Consider the following 23831-nt stretch of genomic DNA (forward strand, 5'->3'; position numbering starts at 1 on the left):
GGGGCGCGCGGCCGCCGACCTGCAGCGCCAGCGGCACCGCCGCCCCCAGCCCAGCCCGCCCGCCCAGCCCGCCCGGTGAGCACCCGCGGGGAGGGAGAGAGGGCGCGCAGCCGTGGGGCCGCCGGGGCGCGGGGCGGGGGCAGCGGGCTGGTTGCGGGCCCGCCGCCGGGGAAGGAGGGAGCGGGGGCCGGGCGGCGCGGCCCAGAGCCGGAAGGTGCCGGCGGCGCTCCCCCGGGTGGGCCCCGCGGGGAGCCAGGGGAGCCGTGCCCGGCCGCGGCCCCGCACGGAGGTGGCGGTGCTGGGGGCTGCGGCGGGAGCCCTTCCCCGCCCGGCCGCCTCCTCCCTTACATAATGTCACCTGTGGTACCTGCGGCTCCCCCGTGTCACAGCGGCGGGTGGTCGGGGGTGGCGGCAGGGCTGGGCTTTCTCTGAGGTCAGCGGTCTGAAAGCCTGTCTGTGTGTGTGTGTTTGGGCGTCAGGATTTGCTCGGTGCGGGATGAACCTCTAGGATTTAACACCCCTGAAGAACAGCGGATAAGCGTTCACCGCTGTCGTCTCTTTTTCCTTCCTTAGAGCTTTTGAGTGCCTGAGGAGACACAGGGAAAGTGGTGTCTGAGGTGAAGGTGGTAGTGGGGGGACTGCTGCGGGCAATTCAACGTGAGAAACTTTGTTAGGTTTTCATCTTTGCTTTCCTCTTTATGGTGCCTTAACACTGCCCAGAGGTCGGAGCTTCCCAGCAGCTGCCTTTACACGTGTGCAGTGCTTAGGCTGAGCCTCTACGTGTGTGTCTGTGTAACAAATCTATGGTAAATCCCCTGCGGAAGACCTGGAACTCAAAAATAGCTATGCTAGGCTTCTCAGAACTGACAAGCAATGACTGATGTAAGTATCCCTAAAATCGGGTAAAGGATGAAAAAATACCGTAATAAATTGTTCTTATTTCTAATATACTAATGGAAATAGTGACGCGGTTTTTCATCTTTGTAGCGTTCTTTTAAAAAGATTAATGCAAATACAGTAGTTTCAAGTGGGTGTATTCTCAGGGGGGATACATTATTGTGGGGAATGGACGTGATCTCAGTATAGTTACAGTAACATAGATTTTTGTTGAGTGGAAGAGGATAAGAGGAAGTAAATGTATAAATTAAATATATCCTGAAGTAGTCGAGAGCTAAACTGAGCCGATGGGCAGAGAGGATCTTGCACTTGTCTGCACTTCCTAGTGGCTTTTTGTGCGTGTTCCCATAAAAGCTATTATGTAATGGTGCTTCTCTTGGCAGGAATCTATTGTCACCGTAATTCCTGAGGTTTCTGGAGCAATGCAGCTTGTTCAGTAGAGTTGTGGTCAGAACAATGGGAAGAGAAGTTCTTAAAAGGAGGTTTTAACCTCTTTAATTTTTCCTGCAGTAGGACTAAGCTCAAGACATCTGGATTTTTTCCAGAGTGTCTTTACCGTCCTCTATTGTTCAGCTTGTCTTTCTCTTCTCCCAGCCTGCACTGTAGCTGTCGGGCACCAGCTTGCTGCTTACATCTGCATCAGAGCTGGGAAAACAGTGACTCTCTCCTTTAATAATGTTTGTTATACTTCTCATTGTAGTGGGTTTTTTTCTTTTCTCCTCTGAACAGATGCAAAAGTGATAGTTAGAGCACTTAACTGTTGCTTAGACAAGGAAAAAATCTTGAGATAATGGAGAAAGGGAACTCTCAGAGTTCTCATCTCTAGTTTGAACTTGTCTGCATACATCAAAGGGAGGCAAAACACCTAAGCAGAGAAGGAATTTCCATATTAAGTGCCAGTGCTCTAAGGATCAGTACTCTCTATGATGTCTGTAGTTTATCACTGATTTCATCCACCTCCTCTTCAGGTGTCTGCCATAAATCTCTTTGCAAGCCTGCCTCCTTTTCTTCTTTTCATGACATGCAATTATTGGGGGCATATTTTGATGCAGAGAGAATAATTCTTTCTAGTAGTGTAGTGTGGTGGCCAGTTGTGACACTGGCAGCTTTACAGATCATACTTGTGTCTTCATAACTTTCATGTTGTTTCTGGTAGTAATTCTCTAAGCAAAACTTTGAGAAAAACTACTTTTCTTGTTTGCAGTTTCATCTTCCCTCTTACATTGACTTGTCCTGTTATTTAAATGAGTGTTTTATGAACCACTAGAAAAGACGGTACCATCCGAAAGTAGGAAAGTCTGTTTTTTAAGGGCCACTGGGTGAAGAACGTGCTTAAAAGATTGGCATCTTAATCTAACTAGATGTTAAAATTGAAGGTCGTAGAGCAAAGTAGCACATGATAATGAAGCCATAACTTCCTCTTAGACAAGTCATTGTCAAAACCCAGGTGCCCCCACATCCTCTTTAAAAGCAGATGACTCTCTGAAGTCTGGGTCTGGGAAAGTACTGATCTCGGGGCAGAAATTTCCCAACCACAAGTGTCGCAGAGACTTTGGCTCTGTCCCCTTCTCTTTCTGCTTGTCATGCAAATTGACCACCTGTAGACTCTGGGGAGGACCCAACGTCCTTGAGTTGTGCAGTGCTCAGTGTCTCTGCTGAAACAGTTTCCACACAGTTATCAGCAGTTTATATTTAGTGCAGAGTGTGAAGGTGGACTGAAATGGCTGCTTGAGCACAGCTGCCTGGGCAGTCTTCAAGTCATGGTAGCTGAAGTCACTAAGTATGTGTCCTGTCTGGAGTGTAGTGGTTTTAGTGGAATTAATTCTTTCTTGGGGTCCTGGTTGTTTTCTACTATTTTGCTCCTGCCTTGGGAATTGTTATAAGTCTCAGTAAGAGCAGCCTGCCATGGTCTTAACCTCAGCTGTGCAACATTGTAACCATAGATTTGGGTTTCTGTGACTGTTCCTGTTGGGTCACTTCTGCTTTTTATCTGTGTACTTGCTCATACCACAGCCATCTGCTGCTGTACCACCTAAATATGCCTCTTCTGCTTTTGTGAACAAACTTGCTTGACTGCTTTTGTAAGTTGCTGGCCTCTGTCAGTCCAGAAAGGTTGGACGCTGCACTCCGGGTCTGTGTCAGGCCACTGCTGTTGTATTTTTTTTCCCCCTTTCGAAAGTTGCATCTCTTTTTGCTTTCCTGAGACACTTCCAGAGAAGCCCATTACATATGTATAACTGCATGAAAGGACAGTAGCTTGGAAGCCTTCCTCCAGAGTTTCCTGGACTGTGTCCTTTTGTGCACTCTGCTTGGCACAGGGACTCCCTGCAGCTCCTCTGGCTGCTGTAACCAGCTGATCCCAGCTGATCAGGCTTAGCTGGGAGAGGCATCTTTCACTGTCATGGTTGGTCTCAAAACCTGTTTGCCTGAAAGACTGAGAAGGAGGGAGGAGAGGCAGCAGGGATTGAATTCTGCTTTAGGAATATCTAAATAGAAACATGAAGGCATTTCCTAGAACAGGGAAACAGAAAAATTAACCCCTATATAGCAAAGGTATTGTGGTTATTACTTACAGTAGGTTTCTTTTGCCAAAATACAGTAGTCTGTAATTATGTTTATCTAGTTGTCATGACAAGTGTCATGTCCTTAGAAATGCCATCTTATGTGTTTAATCTCTGGGTACAAATTGAATTATTTCAGATGTAACAATTTAACCTCCAGCGCAGAGTGTAGTAGTTGGGAACAGGTAGATGACTTCAGTGAAGCACTCTGTCTTTTTAAATCCATCTGTGTAATTCATCTGGCTTTGCTGGTCTGTAGTTACATAGACTTATTTTTCCTGACTCTGCTAGAAGTCTTGCTTATGCAGCTGCAAAAACTGATTTTAAGTTTAATCAGTAGAAATACTTCCTATAAATGTCAGGAAGTGAGCTTTTGTATGTACCAGAAAAAGTTTTCATCTGCCATTTGTATGCTGGCTGTTCTGTTACTGAGCAGTGGCAGCTACTACCCTCTCACAGGAAGCTTAGTGCTCTCACATGGCTTACTACATGATGCAGTCTGCAAAGTCTGTTTTCAAACTAAGCATAGTGATGCTAATAAGAGACTAGTGAAAGCCTGACCTGTCGTTTGCTTGCTTATTAATTTATTTATTTGACATATTTGTGTGTAGCAATTCAAGACAGTTTTTTGAGGAAACTCACATTGAAGAGCTGCAGGACCAGTAGTTAGAGGTGTAAAACTCCTACTTCTTTCCCACTGTCTTAGTTGTCCCCCCACCTTCTGTCTTTCCCTGTGTGTTGGACAGTGGGCAGGCTCCAAAAATGGAAGGTACATGGAGAACTTTCTCTGCAGCACAAAGGATCTATGTGTCTCTCTGTCACTCTGGTGATTCCCTGAGGGGAACTGCTATTCTGGCAACCAGCCCACCAGCAGTAAATTGGCTTCCTGGTGTAAGTGAGTGTTGAGTGGAATGGGTTGGTCATCACTGCTGCGGTAACCTTGTAACAAGGCAAAGTACAGCTTTTGGAGCTGGTTCAGCAGAGTCAAGGGAAATTGGCCACTGGAATCACTTTTTATGTGGTAAATAAAACACTGCATCATATTTGTGCTATACAATAGAATGGCTTTCATTCTCACAGTGCACACTTGCCATAGGAGTAACTTCCTTGTAGGCAATTGAACTTTGCAGGACTGAAATGTGCACCATTTTAACCTCATGCTCAGAAGAGAACCAGCTTCAATACTGTCTCTGTTCATAGCTCCCTTAGCTTACGCTTCAAAAGTGCCAGGACCATTTGGAAAACTTCAAAGTCATTTAAATTTTTCCTCAACTAATTTTCCTCACAGTTTATAATATTGCTGTGCTTCACTGCCATTCCTGTTTTTCCCTTGCATTGATTTAATGGGATTTTGTAATAAAATGAATGGGAACTGCAAGAATTTCTGATCAAAACCAAGTTTGCAGCTTTTTTGGGACTAAAGATAGAAAATAAGTTATTTTGGTAGGTGTATTGGATCTCTTTTTGCAGGACTTCTAGGGGTACATAAGTTTTAAGAGGGAAACTCTTCTGATAAATCAGTCTTTTAAAAATGACCAAGCAAACCAAAACCAAGCAACACCCTTCCCAATCCCCAATTTCTGTAAGTGAGCTTGAGAATTATATTCTTACTTTATATAAAAATGCAGATCTTTAAATAGTTTGGCTTGTATTGTGATTTCTAACAGTAGCTCTTAAAGGCTGCTTGCTTTGAAAGGAGCTGTTTGTATGTGTAGTGTTAAACCTATAGATTAGTGAAATGTTTGAATGTCTTTGACCTATTTAGGCTCTTTGGGTTTTCTTTTCTCTGTAAATAACTTCTTAAAAGTCTTCAAGGACAATATATTAGAGCAGCTCACACTAATACAGGTTAACTGGGGGATGTGCCAGAATCCCCTTTGGGTATTTGAGCCCATTTGTGCTGACTACTCTCAAAAGGCATTTTATTTGTTAGATTTAGTAAGGTGCTCTAATGTTAATTAAAACACCTCCCCCCACCCCTCCTTTAAAGGAAAGAATGCATATTGGGTATGTGTTGCTCTCTAATGGGCCGAAAGCCAGCTGATGTGCAGTGAAGACAACAATAATTTATCATTCTCTGCTGTGTATGGATTCATTATATCTGAAATCTAAGACAGAAACCGCCTGTATAGGTTAGCCCTTAGTTTTGGTACGCAGACTGAGGAGAATCTCTTCTGTGCCAAAACACCAGCCTGGGAGGGTGATTGACATATCTGCTTTTCAAGAGAAGTGTCAAAATTGCAGAGCATTGCTCAGAGGGTATGAAAGCTTCACTTCTCCATCTGCTGCCGCATATGCCATTGGCGAGCCAGTGGCCATATGTGCGATCATCCTGAAAGCTTTAAAGCCAGCTTCTCTCTGAGGGCCCCTCACTCCTTTTCAAAGTCCGAAAAGGGCATGCTGCTGCCTCAGGAATGGGAGGGTCCTGTTTTCCCCTTAGGAAAATCGAGTAGTATGTCTTTATAAGCTAAAGCACTATTGCAAAGAGCTGTGTGATCCTGAAATGCTGCAGACTCGTTCTGTGATGTGCAACAAAAGTGTGCTGGAGACTCATTGCAAGCTTTGCCCTGGTATACAAGGAGACTACAAAACCATACAAACGTACTGAAAGATTAAGAAGAGATTAATTAAAAATAATTTCATGGGTACAGGGAGCAAGGTTGTAAGATCAGGGTTTGTGTCTTTTTGTAAGCATATCGGGGGTGTGAAGAGCAGTTTGATAGATTTACTTTTCATTTCATTAGGTTTTTTTTTTTTTTTTTTTTTCATTTCATTAGCTGTGAGAACCTTCATCTCAAGTCTGTGGTTTCCTGTCTTGCAGAGCTTGCACACTTCTGTGACTTAAAAAGCTGACATTTAAATGCAACAATGAAATGTTTAGCAACAAAGGAGATCTTTAAGCAGGCTAGACAAAAATTCCTTTCAGCTGCATGGCTTTTGCTCTCACTTGGATGACCAGTTTTCCCAGTTCTCAGTTTGTTGTTGTACTTTCCAAAGTGAAGAAGGTTGCCTTATTAATAACCATCTTTTTAAATATTGGAATTTTTAGTAGTAATGCTGAATAAAAAAGGTGTATATGGTGATGAGACAGTAAAACATACCTCTGAATTTAGGCATTGTAGAAATAAATTTCTCCTATGCTTGTCTGGGAAGTATGCCATATTTGCAAACATTGAAAGTGCATGTGTGTATCTGATGGTTGGACTTGATGCAGTTTTATTATCTGTATTTTGGGTAACTTTTGGGAAATTTCTGTTCTGCTGGAAAAAAAAAAAACATCAAGCAAGCTTGAGTGCTGCTGAAAGATGTTTTTGGTAACACCCTGCTACACTTGAAACTGTTCTCTTCTTATCCTTGAGATTTTTAAATGGAATGTGTGAGGATAGTTTACATATTCTTTTGAGTAGCTTGCGCAGTATGTCTCAGATCCAGATCTGAATTTTGTGAGTAACGTCTGTACCTGAAGCATAGCTTTGTGCCTGTGTCCTAAAAACATGGAGCTACTTCTGCCCCTCGAGCCTCCTGCTCTTTTATGTGACAGAGTGCCATTCTTAGTACTTACAGGGCTAATATCTACTTTTTTTTGTGCAGTTCTAGGTGTGTGAATCAACCTATGGTCACTGAATCTTCAGTTTAATCTTGCTAACTTGACAAGTGTTGTATGCCAGTCTGTGTCAATACCAGGTAAGATGAAAGCTGATGGTGTTACTTTGTTTCTCCTGAGTTTTTGCTTTTAAAACTTGCATTGTGTCCAAATGCCATGAATGTGCTGCCCTCCATGTTCTCATCCTGCACTGAGACAGCCACTGCTGTTAGCATCTCTAGCTTTTGAAACAGGACGTATTCTAAAATGTTCTTAGGTTCTGACTCCTTTGTAGCTGTGCCTTAACATTCTTTTTGGTACCTCTGTTAACCTGGTTTTTGTGGTGTTCAGATACCACAAGCTGTGTTTTTTTTCCTTTATTCTTCACCCTTACCCTATTCCCTTACCACTCCCTGATTTTGCTGTAGAAACTAGTGAAGTCCTTCTTCCCTTCCAGAGTTAAGCATGCATTATAAGTCACTTGTGCTATCTGACCTTTTCTCTTGAACAAAAGATAGGTTTTGTTTTGATTTGATTTTTCCCCTACCTGCTCCCAAATGTTATCTTTGAAAACCTATCACAGAAGGATCTTACTTATATATATATATATATATATTGTATATTCGATGTTTTAGTTGTAAAAAGCTGCCCAGATATGTCTTGCAGGGAATTAAACATAAAGCTGTTATTTGGACCTCATCCTTTTATCCCCCTGTAGAGAAGGGGTGTAGATTGCAGGGGGGTGAAGCAGGGAGGAAATCCCTTTAATGCTTTCAACAAGGTTATTATCCAGTGCTCTAGGGGAGTCCTAGTGCAGACAAACTAATGTGAGCCTTTGTTCTGATGCTAATCAAGATAGGGATAATTCTTCTGACTAGGTCCTCTTCCCCTCAGAACCCTCTAGCATTGATAAGGCATTAAGCTCCTTTGCTACCTCTCTTTTTGCTGTGCCTGCCTAATGTCCTTGTTTTCTGTAATTGCTACCTTGAGTGCAAAGTTTCAAGTTTTAGGAAGGCCTCATTAGGAATGTTTACTTAAATATTATGAGATTTTTTTGGGTGCTCCTGGGTGGTACTTATACATTTCAGTTTAATAGATATCTTGGTGGCTGTGTGTGTGTGTATTTATTTTTTGAATCATTAAGTTAAAAAATCCAGCTCTTTGTTGATGTGAGACACATTGCATTGAATGCAGTGGCATCTGCTGATACATGTTGGGACATGTAACTGAAATTTAGAAGGTATTTTTCATTCTGTCTCTTCTTGGCCAAAGCAAACAAACATTGTTTCTCAGAAGCTTTTAGGGATTCCTTAAGAGACTAACTTCTGATCCCTAGTCCAAAGAGCTCTGTAAGTTTTCTGTAGTGAATGTGTGTGCAACCTAGATAATGTTCTGGTTTATGCCAGTAATCTGCTCTCAGCCTAAACATAATCTGCACAGCATCTGACATAAGCTTGAAACCTAAGTATATAGTGAAATATGAACAAAAAATAGCGCCTCTTCACCCCATCTGATTTGTGACAAATCAGATGATTTGACAAATGGGGAAAGGATGGTGGTGAAAACATGGTTATGTCTCATGTGAAATGCTTACATCAGACAGAGCTGTTAAAAAATGGCATGCAGATCAAGAAGAGGAGGGAAGAAGTGTTTGGAGTTAGCCTCTTTAGCCTTTCCTTGGCAGTAAGAAGCTGATGAGAAGCTCATCCTTGTGCTCCAAAAAAAGCAGGTCTGCTAATATAGCAGTGCTGTTAATGATAGTGGGCTCTCTGAGGATCAGTGGTGGCAATCCTCCATGGATAATCTGTCCTGGGTCTGGCTGGGCTGGCCTCCTGGTGAGTTTGTAAGGGAGTTTGTTGTCTCTCACTAGGGGCTGTTCCCTCTGCAGGATGGTTTGAGACCCTTTTGGGTATCAGTACAGAACAGAGGGATGGGAAGGATTTAGACAAGTTAAAGATCTTCCCTAGAAGACAGAGGCTGTGTATGTGAGCACAGCTAGCAGGAGCATATTGGTGCAATGCTCTCATGTTTTATTTTGATGGAGTGTTTCTCCTTAATGCAAAACTAGAGGAGTCCTGCAGTGATGATGTAAAAATCTGATTTCTTTGCAAACTGCACAATTTTTGCCTGTGTAGACATACAATATCTAGATAAGCTGAGCCCAAAAACGTGTGTGAAGAGGTAATGGGACAGAGGGAGAAATGATCCATCAGAAGATGCTCAACTGAGGAGACTGACTTGAAGTGCTTTCTGTCAGTGACTATGCACAGATGCAGGGTGTATGTTCCAAAGTAATCCATCCTGGCTCCTTGATGCAAACCTGCATGGAAACATTAGCTGTGGGAAGGAGGTTATCAGCACTTCTAAACAGCATTGGGTTTTTTTGGTTTTTTTGGGTTTTTTTTTGTTTTTTTTTAAGGTTGATTCTGTTGACAATATCCTGAAGAGACATCACTACCTGATACACTTTGGGGGTAAAATTATAGGCTAGGTGTAACTGCCTTTGCCTAGTGCTATTAACCCAACAATTGTTAAATCCCAGGAAATGCTCATTTTCAGAATGATTGCTTTTACAACCTGGAAATAAAACCTGGAAGATGTATGTGGTGTTTGGTTTTGTCTTTTCTTTACCCTTGATTTGAGTATGCAGAGCATTTCCTGCAAATTGGTGCTCTGTACTTAGTTATTCACATTCTATCACTTTTCAATAACCTGCTCATCTTTTGTGATTTGAAACAAAGTAAGTTGATCTCTGTTAGCTTGGTTGACATTGGTACCTGTGCCCAGTGTTTTCTACCATTTCCAGCTGGGTATCTTACAGCGTGATGCATATACTGCAGGCTTTCCAGGCATTGTTCCAGGCAAGCCTTGCTGAATTTGAGATATGTGGTAAGATTTATTTTTATTGTCTGATATACTTGGTGTTAAGCAACCATACTTGCTAAAGCAAGCTGGTATTTTATAGTCCTCTTGCACTGTGCATTTAATTGCTGCATAACTGATTCCTTCTGTGTCAAGCATAAACTGATTTTGGGGGTTTTTATATTTGTTTAACAGGCTCCCAATACACAAGGAAATTTTGTACCCTCTTTCTACTTAAAGTAGTAGTTTGAACTGTTGAGATGTATTCTTCACCTTAGAAAACACAGTGCTGTGTCTTAACACGGGCTTGTGTATGTCCTAAATTCTGTGAAGATACAGCCAGGCAATGTCAAAGTGCTCAGAGAAGTTAAAGGCAACACTTTCTTCCCTTTCAGCAGCTCACATGGACTGTTCAATTTGTTTAATCCCCATACCTGGTGAATTTTATAGGATGGATACACTAACAGAGGGTTGTTGGTTTTTTTTTGTTTTTTTTTTTTTCTTCCATGCCACAAAGATCAATATAAAATGTAAAATCAGTAAATTTTATTTGCATGTTTTTTCCTCTAGGACTTACAATTACTTTAGTCTTTCTTATCTTTGACTTCTTCATCTTGGTTATGGAGCCAAAAATGTTATATGTGGTAACGGTAGAATTCCCTCTAAGTGTAGAAGGTAACCTGTTTATCAAATTGAAAAAAAAGTTATTTTGCATGCAATTGAGGTTTAGGAGGACAGTGAGCTATTTGAAGAAGGCTTTTTGAAGCTGGCTTAATACTTTAGTATACTGGGATTATCCCATGAGTTCAGTGGAGTTACTTCAGAGTTGCACCATGAAGGTGATTGCTGTTACACCCGATGTTGGAAAGTCTGTTGCAGAAATCCTCTCCTGTTTTGGCCAAGGGAAGTAAAACAAGAATGTTACGCCCAGAGCGTGTAGAATGCCTTGAGGAGTGTGATGCTATGCCTGCTAGCTGGGAATTGGATACTGACAAAACTATTTGACTTCCACTGCCTGTGAGAACAGAGACTGATAGCTCTGGAGGCTGAGGCTCTGTTGGTTTCTTAGGAAAAATACCCATGAGGTTAGGAAAGTTGATTAGTGTAGGCAGTATTAATGCAAACTTTGTATAGTGCCATGAATGTTGTGTAGCTGCTGCCTGGCTCCTCTGCGAGTTTCTTGCCTTTCAAGGCATCTGCAGGAAATGGCACAGTAAATTAGATGAGCTTGTTTTGATCACTTGTGGATTTTTGCACACCTATATGTGTGCAATTTTTGATGGTGGATCAGTTTCCTCAGTATATCACCTCTGTAATCAAGGTGTAGTCTACAGTGTGCTAGGCAGTGCTCCCAGGTGAGGACACAAATCCAAGTCAAAGGCCAGTAACATACGATGGAGGAAGGTAAGGGGGAAGAAAAGGCATGTAAAAAAGTAACTAACTAAAATTGAAATAGCCTGTTTCTTTTATGTGACATTACTCTTAAGATGTTGGTGATATGAGTACATTTAGGAAGACAACCCTTGAAAAAAATCTACCAGTCTCCTTGTGCCCAGCAGCTAGTTCTTGGAATGCAATCATGTTCATTAGCTTCCTGTGAGGAGGAATTATCATTTGGCCGTAGGTTTTTGCCTTTAGGCTGTGTTTGGCAAAATTAATTTTAGGTAAATTTAAAACTTTTTATTGGTATTAAAAGCTTAAGTCCCATTCATTCTCCTTGGCCTTTCTGTGATGAAGATGTTTCTCAGGTGAGCCCTTGGATAACTTGTCTGTGTTCTGTAGGTAACTCTGTAGCAAAGGATGAGCTTATTTGATTCTTCCGGAATAAGAGCTAAAATAGCTGAAGTACATAAGCAAAAAGCTCATTGAGTAAAAATTATATGGTTCCACATGGCTGTTTCTAGTGTAATAGGGTGTAACGTGTGGCTGCTGCATGCCTTGAACTGCTGCATGCCTGTGTGACTTCATTATGTTGTGGTTTTCCCAATGTGTAAGGCTGTAAGGTTGCCAAGCTTTCAGCTGCTGGTGTAGGGTTGTGCCAGCCACACCTGGCACACGGGGAGGAGGTGACCTGGTTGGTGTGCAGGGCATGGGCAGCTGTGGGGAGGAAAGGCATTTAGGTGCTGCTCCTGATTTCTTTCTGCAGTAGCTCTGAGCTAGACCTTACCTCCTTTTGCATCAAACAGGAGTGCTTCCTCAGCAGACTTCACTGCGCAGGAAAGCTGAAACATTTGGTGTTCCGAAAACAAAAGCCCTGTTGCTCTGGGGTTTCTTAATGTCTCATGAGCAGACTAGGTAAAGGGACTTGGTTAATTGGAAATTACTATTGTTGCAGAAGTTTCTCTATATTTGTTCGTGTAAGGGTATGAAAAGGTTTGGAGGGTGAAATGTTACCTTTACTTTTGGATCATAGTGTGCTCATTGACGTAGGTGTGGTTATTTTGATATCCCACAGAATACATCTGGTCCTTCCAAATTTGGAGACTTGGCTATGCTGCTGCTTTTCTTCTCTGTGCTATGTGAGGTGATGAGCTGTCCTGTATCTAAAGTTCAGACCTTGGCAGAGCAGCTGGGTGGCATTGCTTATACCTGAAGCTTTTTTTTAATTTGCAGGGATAAAAAATCCTTTATTTATTGGATAGGTGACAAATGCACAGATCAAAGTGAGACTTTTGAGGCACAGCTTGGCTTATAAGGTAGAAGTAATCATGGATCTTGTGATGAAGTTTAATGTTGGCACTGCAGAACTGAGGACAGACTTGGGAAAAGATAATGTGAAAGTCTTTTGTCTGTCCTGTGATATATTGGCCTTGTCCCCTTGACCTCCTTATCCTTGGCAGAGGGCAGGTGCCACATGAAGAATAACTTCAGCCACTGTCATTTTCTGCAGTCCTGTGTGCTTCTGTTGAGGTGACACACACAACTGCTGATCTGCTCTGGCTGTTTCTTCTTGGGCTTCCACATGCAAAGGGATCACTGTCCAGCTCTGGTTTCAGCTCCTAAATAGAAAGGTTATCCCAAGTTTCACACAGGAAAACAATGGATTTTAGTTGTCTCCAAAAAATCTGCCTTTTATGGAAACTGTAACAAGTCTACTATGGTTTGACTGCTGTTAGCCACAAGCAGAGTGAATGATACTAGACAAAAAAAAAAAGCTGAGGAGTATTTGTTATGGAAGTCCATATTTAATCTCTCCCTGTAGCCTTTGGCTTGCTTAAAACTGTGCTACAGCCTTTCTGATTTACCCAGACTATTGATTGCCCTGTGTCTGAAAATGCATTTAATTATGTGTTGCTTTTATAGGCAATTGGTCTTCCTTCTCACGTGGAAGAAACAGAGACTACAGATCTTACTACAAATTGATTGTTAGTAACTTCTGGTGACATGGAGAAACTTACATAATAATAACATAAACTGTATGCAGAAGCCTGGGTTGCAGAAGGCCTTAGATTCAGAAACCTGCATCCAGCTTTCAGCTTCCATAGGTTTCTACACAAGTGCACTGTTTCTGCTGCACTTTGGTTTGAAATGTATTCTTTTATAGTAGGATCATCAGTAAATTATGAAGGGAAAACATATAAGAAAATCACACTTTGTTTTACAAACTCATCATCAAAAGCTGGCTTTCATAAGCATAAAAGATAAAACTCCTGGTCCTAAGATGAGACTTCTAGACAACTCTCTCAGTAATACTTAGCCTAGCAGTAGCTAAAATTCTGATACAGCATCTCGTTTTGCCTCTGGCACTTTGTGGCTGTGGGGCTGTTAAGACAGACACTTGCTGTTTGTGTCTCTTCTGTGCTGCATTGCTTTTTCCACCTCTTGCCTGTGAGGGGGCTGAAGAAGCCTTGCTGTCTCAGCAATGGACTTGAGCCCCACACAAGAATTATACACCAGGTACCTGGGACACTGCCTTTTTGTCTTCCTCTAAGCAAATGCTTGGGTCTGCTGGAGACACTTAGGGATTACTCTACATGTAAGAATATTCATCTCTGGCTTTCTTCCTGACTTCCCTGCTGTAGACAGAGAGCAAATACAGAGTGAGATGTATGGGTCAGGGCAATAATATACTTGGATTCACACTGGAGTGTTTTAAAGGAGTAGAGAGGGGAGGCTGGGACAGGTGATGTGAATGAATCTGGGAAGTAATACTGGCACTAGTTAATCTGGCCTGTCATTTTTCATTTTATTTACTCCTGGCACTTGATTGTCAGACCAGACTTTTATACTGTGTTCTCTTTGTGGCTTAGACTGCTCACCACTGCTGCAAATTCCTTCTAATCCTTTTTGCTATCTGTCTCTTGCAACGAAAACTCAATTGACAGACCGAATACTTGAATTCCAGAGAGCAAGTGTGGGTTCAGGCTTGGGAAGAGTGAAGAACCAGCAAATATGGCAAGACCTTGTTGCGAAGGAGGGGCTCTTACAGAGGTGAATTAACTTGTGTGCTCTATCCTGGCAGCTATTGAGGGCCAGTGTATTGCTAGTGTCAGGGGTCTTATCTGCTTTAAAAGCTAAATGGTACCCACCAACAGGTGTTCAAATAGAAAAGGACCTTATTGATCTGGTTTGGTTTTTTTGAAGAGACAATGACGATGCATTAAGATTGTCCCTCTTACCTTGTAACTTTGCTACATGGCAGATCCATATGTAGTAAGTAGAAGTTTCTCAGCTGGCAGGCAAGTGTTCTGCAAGATGTTAGAAATGTTGCTGCCATGCTCCTGTCCTCACATTTGTTGAAGAAAGTTGTGTTTCTGGGTGCTCTGATTGGAACAAACAGTGTTGGTTGCAATTCTGAACAGTTCTTTCAGGAACTGAAGATTGTTTCACCAAAGAGGTTGAGATGTACTGTGCTAACCGTGCTTGCTGCTGCCAAATGCTGCAGAGCTCCAGAGTGTTAACTGTAATCTGCTGGTGACAAAACTGGTATTTCAGTGTTGCAGCTCTGACTTGGCTGTGGATAAACCAGGCTTATGTTAGGACTAAGCAAAACTCCTACATGAACATTCTCATCCTCTTCTTTCTGGCATCTTGACATAGAGAGTGCCTTGAGCTTGACTGTCTGGGGCAGAATACTGACAGTACCAGTTCCTTGGAAGGCCACAGCTGGGGTGGGAATGCTGAGTCTGTAACAGGGAAAGGGGAAAAGGCATTTTTCCTCTAAACTTGGAAGGAATAACCTATTACTTTTGCTTTTAAATATGAATGAACTCATTCTCCTTACCTCAGATATTTGCCATATGGTATTCCTAGTAAAAGTAGCAGATGTTCTTCTGCCGTGTATTGCTTTGGTACACAAATTCTCTGTTTTCTTTCTGTCCTGTCTGCACTGGGTTGTGATATTGCTTATCTTGAGTGTATCAGGTTATTGCCCTGATTTTCTAAATGTTAATTTAGAGTTAAGACGGGGGTGCATGAGATGTTGCTTGGGTAGTGGATCTGATGTGTGTGTGCAGGTGGTAGAAACCCTGGTTCAGTGTGCTCAGGTCAAGAGCTTCTCTTTCTGTTTTATTATACGACCTTTGCACTTTGTTCTTCAACATAAGAATGTGCTCCACCCCACCTTCTTTATGGCATTTTGTTTTGGTTTTGCTAGTGAAAGCAGTTTCTTTGCAAATCTGCATCACTTTGTATCCCAGTGCATTGTTTCTCTAGTGAGAGAATGAGGACATTTCTGCATGTAAGTGGTTGTTTTCTATGTTCCCCTGCCAGTGTAGTCTGTCTTCTTATGTACTCATGGGCCTCTATTCCTCTTTACTATGGAAGAGTAGGCACAGGGAGGTGAACTGCAGTCTGAGTGACGGACAGACTGTGGCATTTGGCAGTCTAGATGCAGGAGCTTGAGGACTGCACCCATAAAGAGTTGTTCTTTGTTGTGTCTTTGTTTGCATGGGGTATGAAGTACTTGACACAACACTCAAACTTTAGTACTTCATGGTGAAGATAACTCAGATCTTCCTATTTCATGTATTCTTAGGAATGCTCATGTGGAAAGGGGCACATGGGAGTTCTGTTGCCCTCAAGCAGTGCTGAGCATGCACTGCTGTGCTGACCTGTGTGAAATCTTTCACTCATGCAGCTGGAACAGGCATAGTTATGGACTGAGCCCTTCTGTAGGCTGCTTGTCTGGACATAGTTGAAGGCAGCTCCTTGCTTCCCTTTTCTCTGCAAATCTAGCTGTGATCAAAATTTATTTCTACTCCTTGTTCAGGAAACCTGCCTGCTGGTTTTCTTTGTAAAGATAAGCACATCAGTATAGATATATACTAAGAAGGGTGTCAAACAAAGGAGAATGTGGTGGTAGATTTTTAAAAGATTTTTTTAGATTAAGAAGGAGGATTTGCTGTTAATATCAAGGAAGCTGCCATGATTTAACAAGAAAAATTTGTCCCTAATTCAGTAAGGGATATGATGATGAGATTGGTTAATGTGAAGCAATTGTCATCTTTGTCTTTCTTTTTTGCAAGAATGCAGGTACCAAATGTGAAACAATTCAAAATGTGTGGTGTGGTTGATTGTGCTCTCTAGTTAATGTAATACTGAGAAGAGGCACTAGCACAGGTCCTGTGACCAGTCTGTTGATACTTTATCAACATAGGATGATCCCCTGTGGGGAAAACATAAGTCTCTAGAGGACACATTCTGTCTTTCTGATGAAAAATAGAAGTGGAGGAGGGGTTTGCCTCAGATCATGCTCTGAACAAGCCTGTAGTGAGGAACTGCCCTTCCTGTCTGTGTTCAGAAATCATTAGTCCTTTCTGGAAGACTTGTGTCTGGATGCTCTTGGACCTGTTGTTTTCTGTTTGATGCTGTAAGTTACCTTTGATGGTTTGTGCACTCTGCTTAGCATGTGAGGGCTTGTAGTTCTCACATTCAGTGAGACAAGGTGGTCTGGTGGGCAGCTTTAACTGCAAAATGCTGCCACTCGCAGGTACTTCCAAACTTAGTGTGGCCCTTAGCAGAGCCAGTCAAAAGACCAAACTCTTCTAAGCATGTTTGTGAAGGAGACTGAAACCTGGAGTGCTTTGTCTAAGGAGGGAAGAGTCTGTTTGATGACAGTGGGATTAATGGTAGAGTTGTTCAGTTATGATAGATGGCTCTAAAATTTTAATACTGCTCTTACTAGAAAACCACAAGAGTGAAGCCTGCTGATAACTGTGTTTGGGAGCAGACTCATGTCCCTGAGAATCGCGTTGGGCCCAGTTACAAGAGTGCAACAAAGCAGTGTTTTCATCTTTGTCCATAATCGAAAGAGGAACAGCTGCTCTAGGGGTGATAAAATGCAAGGAAAGGCCAGATAAATTCTAAGACATTGAAAAGAGACAGATTTCTTTGTTATAGTCTCATTGGTGTTTACAAAGTTACTATAGTCTTTGAGGTGCTGCTACAATGTACACAGTTTAAGCAAAAAAACAAAACAAAAGGTGGTTTAAACTCTGATGGAAAAAAATCAGTGTTCAAAATGGCTGGAGATGCTTTATAGCAAATCTGTGTTTCTGTGTCCCGCTGGTCTCAGTAATTTGCCCTGCAATGCCATTGTAGCACCCCGTGTTCCATTCTGCAGGAATGCTTTGGCTTAATATCAAGCTCTGAAAGATATGTTCAGTAGCACCTCATGATCTCAGCCAAGGAGGGGGTGTATGCTTGTGTAGGTTCTGTCTGTTAAGGACACATGGCTAAACTGGGAACAGTTAAAACAAAAAAAAAAATTACAAAATAAAACCCCCTCACCCCATTCCCATCTCTCATCCACCCTCTCCCTCCCCACTCCCCAACAGCTCTGCCTACCAAAAAACCTGCACACTTTCTGAAAGCCCATCTGGCATGGGAGAGGAGACAGTTAGCTCTTTTTCCTGGAGCAGGAGATCCCTGTGTTCCCGTTTGCGGTTGCTTAGGGAAGCCTTTTGCAGGTATCTCCAGGGTGGTGATAATTCCTTGCATGAAGGAGCACAGCCTCCACTATCTATCTGTCTGCAGCTCACCTGTGCACTGAGCTTGGCAAAGCAGGGCCTGCCCAGCCTTACTGAGGGGTGCTGTGCCCGCACAAGCCTCCCTGGATTGCTGCTGCAGCCGCACAGGGCCTTGGTGAAATGCACAAAGTAACTGCCCTCAAAACCCTGCAAACTCATTCCTCTCTGCCCAGGGGCGATTTTTTTTTTTTTTCCAGTCATGGGAAGTCCTGGAGACATTGTTAATGAGTTCAGCTGAGGAAATCACACAAGGAACTGTGGGAGAGGGAAGGCTTGCTCTTGCGTGCAAAGCATGAACTAGAACGTGTGCAAAGAGGTGTGGTAAAAAAATCTTACAGAGGAATGAAAGAGAAATGAAACAGAGGTAAGGCAGTGTTAAGACTTGAATACAAAGGGAAAGAGCTGAAAACTGGAGAGGGTAGACATTGGGAAAGAAAGTCTTAGTTTTTAGTTCTCTCATAAATCTGATTTTATAAATCAGTAGGTATCAAGCTCATATCAGTGACTGTAGCTATAAAAATATAAAGGGGTTAAATATTTACTGATAAGAATTTGAGGGAAAACTTGTTTTCAAGTACTTTTGCTCTTTGATTCTTGCTACTGAGTCAAATTGTTGGCATATTTGGGACAGAAATAGCTCATGTATCTGAGTGACCTTTTAATTTCCTTTTCAATCTTCTAAACTGTAGTGAGTAATGAGCTGCAGTGAACAAAGAAAGCATTAAGAACAGGCGTGGTGCAGTTTTTATTGCATGTTTGCAGTAGACCGAAGAGCTCTGTATTTCTTTGGGTGTGATATAGCAAGAACCTGCTGTGAGAGTAAGATCTCTGGGACTAGTGATCGCTCAGAATAAAGAGGTGGTTTCTGTCCATGTGATAGTAGCTTATGATACCCATGTAGCAGTGGTCTTTTTTTCTGCTAAGTGTTTATACAGCACCTACCACAGCATGATCTGGTTTGCAGGCTCTGATTTCTGCCTTTCTTTGACTTGCAAGTGTTAATGAGGCAAGAAGTGCTTGTGAAGGGGTTTTTTGCCTAGTCACATACCTGTCTGAAAGCAAAAGTTTATCCTTTGGCATGTGCCCCAGGCTTCTGTCTGCATCTCTTCCTTTGCAGGGTCTTCTGCAGCTAGTCACAACAACTAGCTGTTTTGTAGGAAAAAGGATGTTAAAAAGTGTGTGCTAAAGAGAAAGGATGAGAAATGACGTTTCAGCCAAGAGGCTTTCATTGTATGAGCGGGAGGAGCATGCAGCAGAGGGGGAAGCAGCATGAGATCAGTGGGCTTTTTATTGCACAGCATGAAAAGATCCCACGACTAGAATCTGATCTAACCTTTGCTTCCTGTGTGTCTTACAAGAAATGTTTTCCATGTAAGGCAAGGAGAGCCTGCTGTAAGGAAGCATGTGGCTGTCATTTATTTCAGAAAATGTGTCTCAGCATTCAGCTGTAGAAAATCAGACCAAAGAGACCTGTGGTAGCTGCAGCCTCTGTTGCCCACGTTTATGCTATTTAAAGACTAGTCTTCTCCAGCTTGATTCTGGTGAAATAACAGGCTTGCCTAAGGTCTACTGACTACTTGTGAGAGGATTTAGCCAGACATTGCTGGGGATAGGCCTGACATTTTGCAAGCCAACATAGTTGGGTTATTCAACTGATGGTAAGCCAACACCTTTCCAGAGGGTTTCTAGAGCTCTGGTTTGACTCTTGGTAAACGATTTCTAATGCAAGACACCTATACAGAGCCACCTACGCTTCAGGTGTGGTTTTAAAAAGAAGTGTTGATTATGTTAATCACCTCTCTGAAGTTAAGACTTTCATTCCTGATACCTGTTCCCCCTTCATACTTTTTCTTGACTTAAAATAGTGGAGGGAAAAAAAAATCTGTCTCAGAAATGGGGATTTAATAATTTTCTTCAAGGATTCCTTTTTGCATCTTGAAATGAAGGAGTTTGTGGACCTTGAGTTAATCTTGATATCTAAAAAATAGTTTCAACTCTCAACATTAGGTAATTTCATGAACCAGACCCTCCCAAGATTGATGACATTAAGGCAGTAATGTGCATATTCCCTGTTTCAATCTCCTCCTCAGTGCTTGGAGCACTGTGTTACAGGTAAAAATATGAAGAGCAGGACTTTTAAACAAGCTTGCTCTATACTAATTCTAATAAACTTTATTTAATCAATTCAGTCTGAGGGGAACCTTGTTTCCAGAGACAGGAAATTGCTTGAGGATTAGTGGCTGTCGCAGGACCTCCATATTTATTTGCAAAATGTCTGGAAAAAAATAATAATAGAATCAGTCTTCCTTTAAAGGCAGTTGAAACTGGAGTTGCTGTGCTTTTCCCGTGAGGCTGGGTAGAGGTCACTTGGAATTTTGTGCTAGAATGTTTTTTCTTGACAAATAGTTTCATGGCTCCAGTGTACTCATGCAGGGTGCTAGGAGACAACTCAAAACCTCAAGCAAAGCAGGGAGTGACCTGTTTCCCAAGTGGATGTACTTTTCCCTTAGCTGTTAGTGGCTAAGGTAAGTGACTTATTCCTTACCTTCAGATAGCAGAGAGTTAAATATGCCTGCTCTAAAATGCACTTTTTAGAGGGAATGGGGAAGGATCTTCCACTTTTCAGCTCTGTGGGTGCAAGAGGAGCAAGGCGTAGAGGTGTCTGGGAGAGCATGTGTGGTATCCTTCCTGTTCATGTGCCCAGACTGTTGACATTTGAATACAAGTAGGCTGGGCAAGTGGAAAAAAAAAAGTAGAAATCCAAAAGACTCATAATCTGTCTTGCTTGTGTTTCGTGGATGGTTGCCTGGTCTCTGGCCCATTCAGGGGTGGAGGACTATGACTGGAGGCAGGTAGTACCTGGGAGTGGTGCTTGGCTGAGGGACAGCAGGCAGGGAGGCAACTCCTCAGGTCAATAGCAGGATGCTTTACCTCTGCATTCTGGTCCCAGTGGTGAAGAGGCGTTGCCTGTGGCTTTATCCAGAGTTTGTCTTTGCACATTTTGAGTGTTGGGAGGGAATATGATCTTTGGAAGGGTTTTCCCTAGAGTTTTGAGGTAGATTGGACAAAGTCTAGCTGTGCTTTTGCAGACCTAGATGGTCTAGCAAAACAGCCAAAGTGTGAGGTAGAAGATTAAATAACCTATGTGCCCTGACTTCTGGGTGTATCTCCTTCTGACCTAGCACAGGCATGTGTGTTATTCTTGCTTGTGTGTAAGATTTACTGCTGAGCTTTTTGCTGACTCTTGCTGTTCTGCTTTGTGTAACTTTCCCCTCTTTTTTGGCACGTAACTTTCCCCTCTTTTTTGGCTTTGATTTCATTTGCCTTCCTCTAACTCTAACAAGCCTGTGTTACCTTTGACTATTTTGGAACACTCTCATCCAGCCTTCTGGCTTTTAATCTGCATGGAAACCATGATGCTGGAGCCATGATTTAGGGGAATGATTTCAATATAGAGCATCTTTATGCATAGTAAATTATTTTAATGTGGATTGAAAATGGAGATGGTTTTAGGAGCAAGAAGGCTGTACAATTTCTTGGCCCAGCATTTTGGGCTGCTTGCTTAAGTCAGAGAGTGGTTTCAGGCACTTCAGACCTTGGCAGCAAATCTGAGGTGGGAGCGTTTCCCCAGCTGCTGCTTCCAGTGGCCCCAGAGCTGTCCTTGTGCAAGGGCCCTGTATCTCCCAGAAGTTCCTGAAAGTTTCATTATTCTTATGTAGGGGATGTTTAGCTGCAAGGTGGGTGTGGGAGCATGGGGGTGTCTAGTCACCCAAGAGCAAGGGGTCATCCTTTAGCCCAGGTAGCCTGTAAGTGCTTAGATGGTGGAGGGACAACCCCAGCTGGCTCTGCAAAGGGGAGATGCTGATGTACAAGAGATGGATTAGACTGCAGGTCAGTAAAGGGTGAGGAGCCATTGCTGCTATATAAGCAAGGTGCTGAGAGCTGCTAAATGAGCAGTTACAATGAGGCAGTGCTCCTTGGCTGCCTCAGGATCCTGTGCTTAACATTTTGTTTGAGTTTGATAACAACTAAACAGAGGTCCCTCCCTTGGGAGTGGGGGAATGGGGATCCCTCTGATACTTGCAGGGTAGTGCAGAAGATTGATTGTCTCCTGCTGCAAGTCAGAGCATCCTGTGTGCCACCTCTGGGCTACCCTAGCTCCAGCTAACAGTGATTTATTTTAATTATTTTTTTCCTCTACTAGCTATGCTTTGTAAAGTCAAAATGTCACTGAGTCAGGTGAGGAAGAAGCTGAAGTTTAAACTGACCTATTGAGATACAGCAAACGGTTTTATTTATGAAAAGTTTTTTTCTGCACACTCTTACTTCCCTACACTTTTTTTCTGGCATGCTTCTCTCCCACCTCAATTTAATGGTGGAAATGTTTAACACAAAATCTTTAACACACAATCTTTGGATGATGGTTGTAGGTCTCAGATGATGGTTTGCTACTCTGCTGGTAAGGGATCTATCCTGAGGATTCTGCTTGGAGCACTTGGTCTTATCATGGTGTGTGCATGTCCCCTTGTGACATGTAATAAGCCACTATCCTCCTTGGTGTGTCTCTCTGACTTGATTCTTCTAGCTTGTGCTGCTTAAATCAGAATGTAATTGCAACTGATTGCTTGTAAGAAAATCAAATTAAGCATAGCCCATTGAGGGAAACTAGTTAGAGGAAAAAAAGAGGCTGTGAGGGTCTTCTGCATAGTGATGTGTCTTCTTTGTGAGTAAATCTGGTAATTGTGAGAGTGATTTAAAAGAAACTAAGCTGTTTGGGCTCCTGTTCCCCACCTCCTCTTCTCTTGGTCCTATTACCTTTTGAAATTAGTTTATGCCAACTTGCCTGAAGTCTGAAATCTTCAGGTTGAGTGTTGGTGTGGAGGCTGGTGGGCCTCCTGCTGGTGAGGATGCTGTGCTGGGGGACCTGCTGGGGACACTGGCAGCTGCCCCCACCACAAGCTCCATGGGAACAGGTCTGCCTGCAGGCAGTGTGCTAATTGTCCTGTGGTCTTAATTGCCAGGGGGTTGAATGGGGATGCAGATTTTTTTCTTTCTTAGCTGTACACAGGCAAGAGTGATATGGCTGAGTGGAATAAAATGTCCCGATGCCACTGTGATGGATATCTGCTGTAGTAAGGGGTTTGTGGCAATACATGTGCATCTGTGCTGTTAGCACAGTGCATCCCAAGGAGGAAAAGCACTAAGAAACATCTAGCAACTTTGCAGCTGCTAAAAAAGAAAAGTAAAGGGAAACAGTGAGCTAATGGATGCAAAATCGAGTCATAGTGCTGAGACCTTTTGAAGGCCTGCCTTACTGAGATCTACTGCAGTCATTCTCTTCTGTGTTAGAATCCCAAATGCAGTCTTAAGGCCAAAACCAGAATTTAAAACTTTCTTCTTTTGGTCGATGATCTATCTCGTTGGAAGATTAAGTTTTCAGAGAACTTAAGGAAGTCTTATTTTTCAGAGTTTTTCTTTATCTCTGAAAAGATCTGTGTGCTGACAGACACTCAAACATCAAGGATTTGTTAGCCTGGAATGTTCTGATAAAACAATACATCTCTTGCTGAGAACCTTCTTTATAAGGTGGGATACAAATAACAAGCACTGTACAATATTTGTCATCATTCCTTGAAAATGGGTGATACTTCTGTATGGTACATTTTTTATATCTGGGAAATGTAATAATTTTAAACTGGAGTTCTGTCTCACAGCTTTTAGGAATAAATACTAGTTCCTTCATCTTCTAGTATAGTTCCTTACTTAAATGTCAGACTGCTTCATTGAAGTTTATATTTAGAGGGCTTTGAGAGGAAAAAGACTTCCAAATGGATATCCTCTGAAGTGGCTGTGCAGCCTGGTGGTATTGCAGCTGCATGTGTAGCAGACTGATGCTTTTAGCCACGTTAGTTGAAATGAAAGCACAAGAAATGATAAGGATAGGGACAAGCACATTCT

General features: G+C 42.4%; 1 protein-coding gene across 4 annotated transcripts in view; it reads left to right on the top strand.

Annotated features, from left to right (window-relative positions):
* Positions 1-23831, top strand: part of SUSD6 (sushi domain containing 6) — a 92386-nt gene that overhangs the window by 14171 nt on the left and 54384 nt on the right. Inside the window, exons 1-3 of one of the 4 annotated variants that reach the window (XM_083862942.1) lie at positions 578-882; positions 7050-7142; positions 18071-18237. The gene's annotated coding sequence lies outside the window, so the exon portion shown is untranslated. Of the gene's footprint in view, positions 1-60; positions 76-577; positions 883-7049; positions 7143-18070; positions 18238-23831 lie in introns of those variants that run through there. The other 3 variants (XM_083862941.1, XM_083862939.1, XM_083862940.1) reach the window with 3 other exon arrangements.

Source organism: Zosterops lateralis (assembly GCF_965231275.1).
Source record: "Zosterops lateralis genome assembly, chromosome: 6".
NCBI classification, from domain to species: Eukaryota; Metazoa; Chordata; class Aves; order Passeriformes; family Zosteropidae; genus Zosterops; species Zosterops lateralis.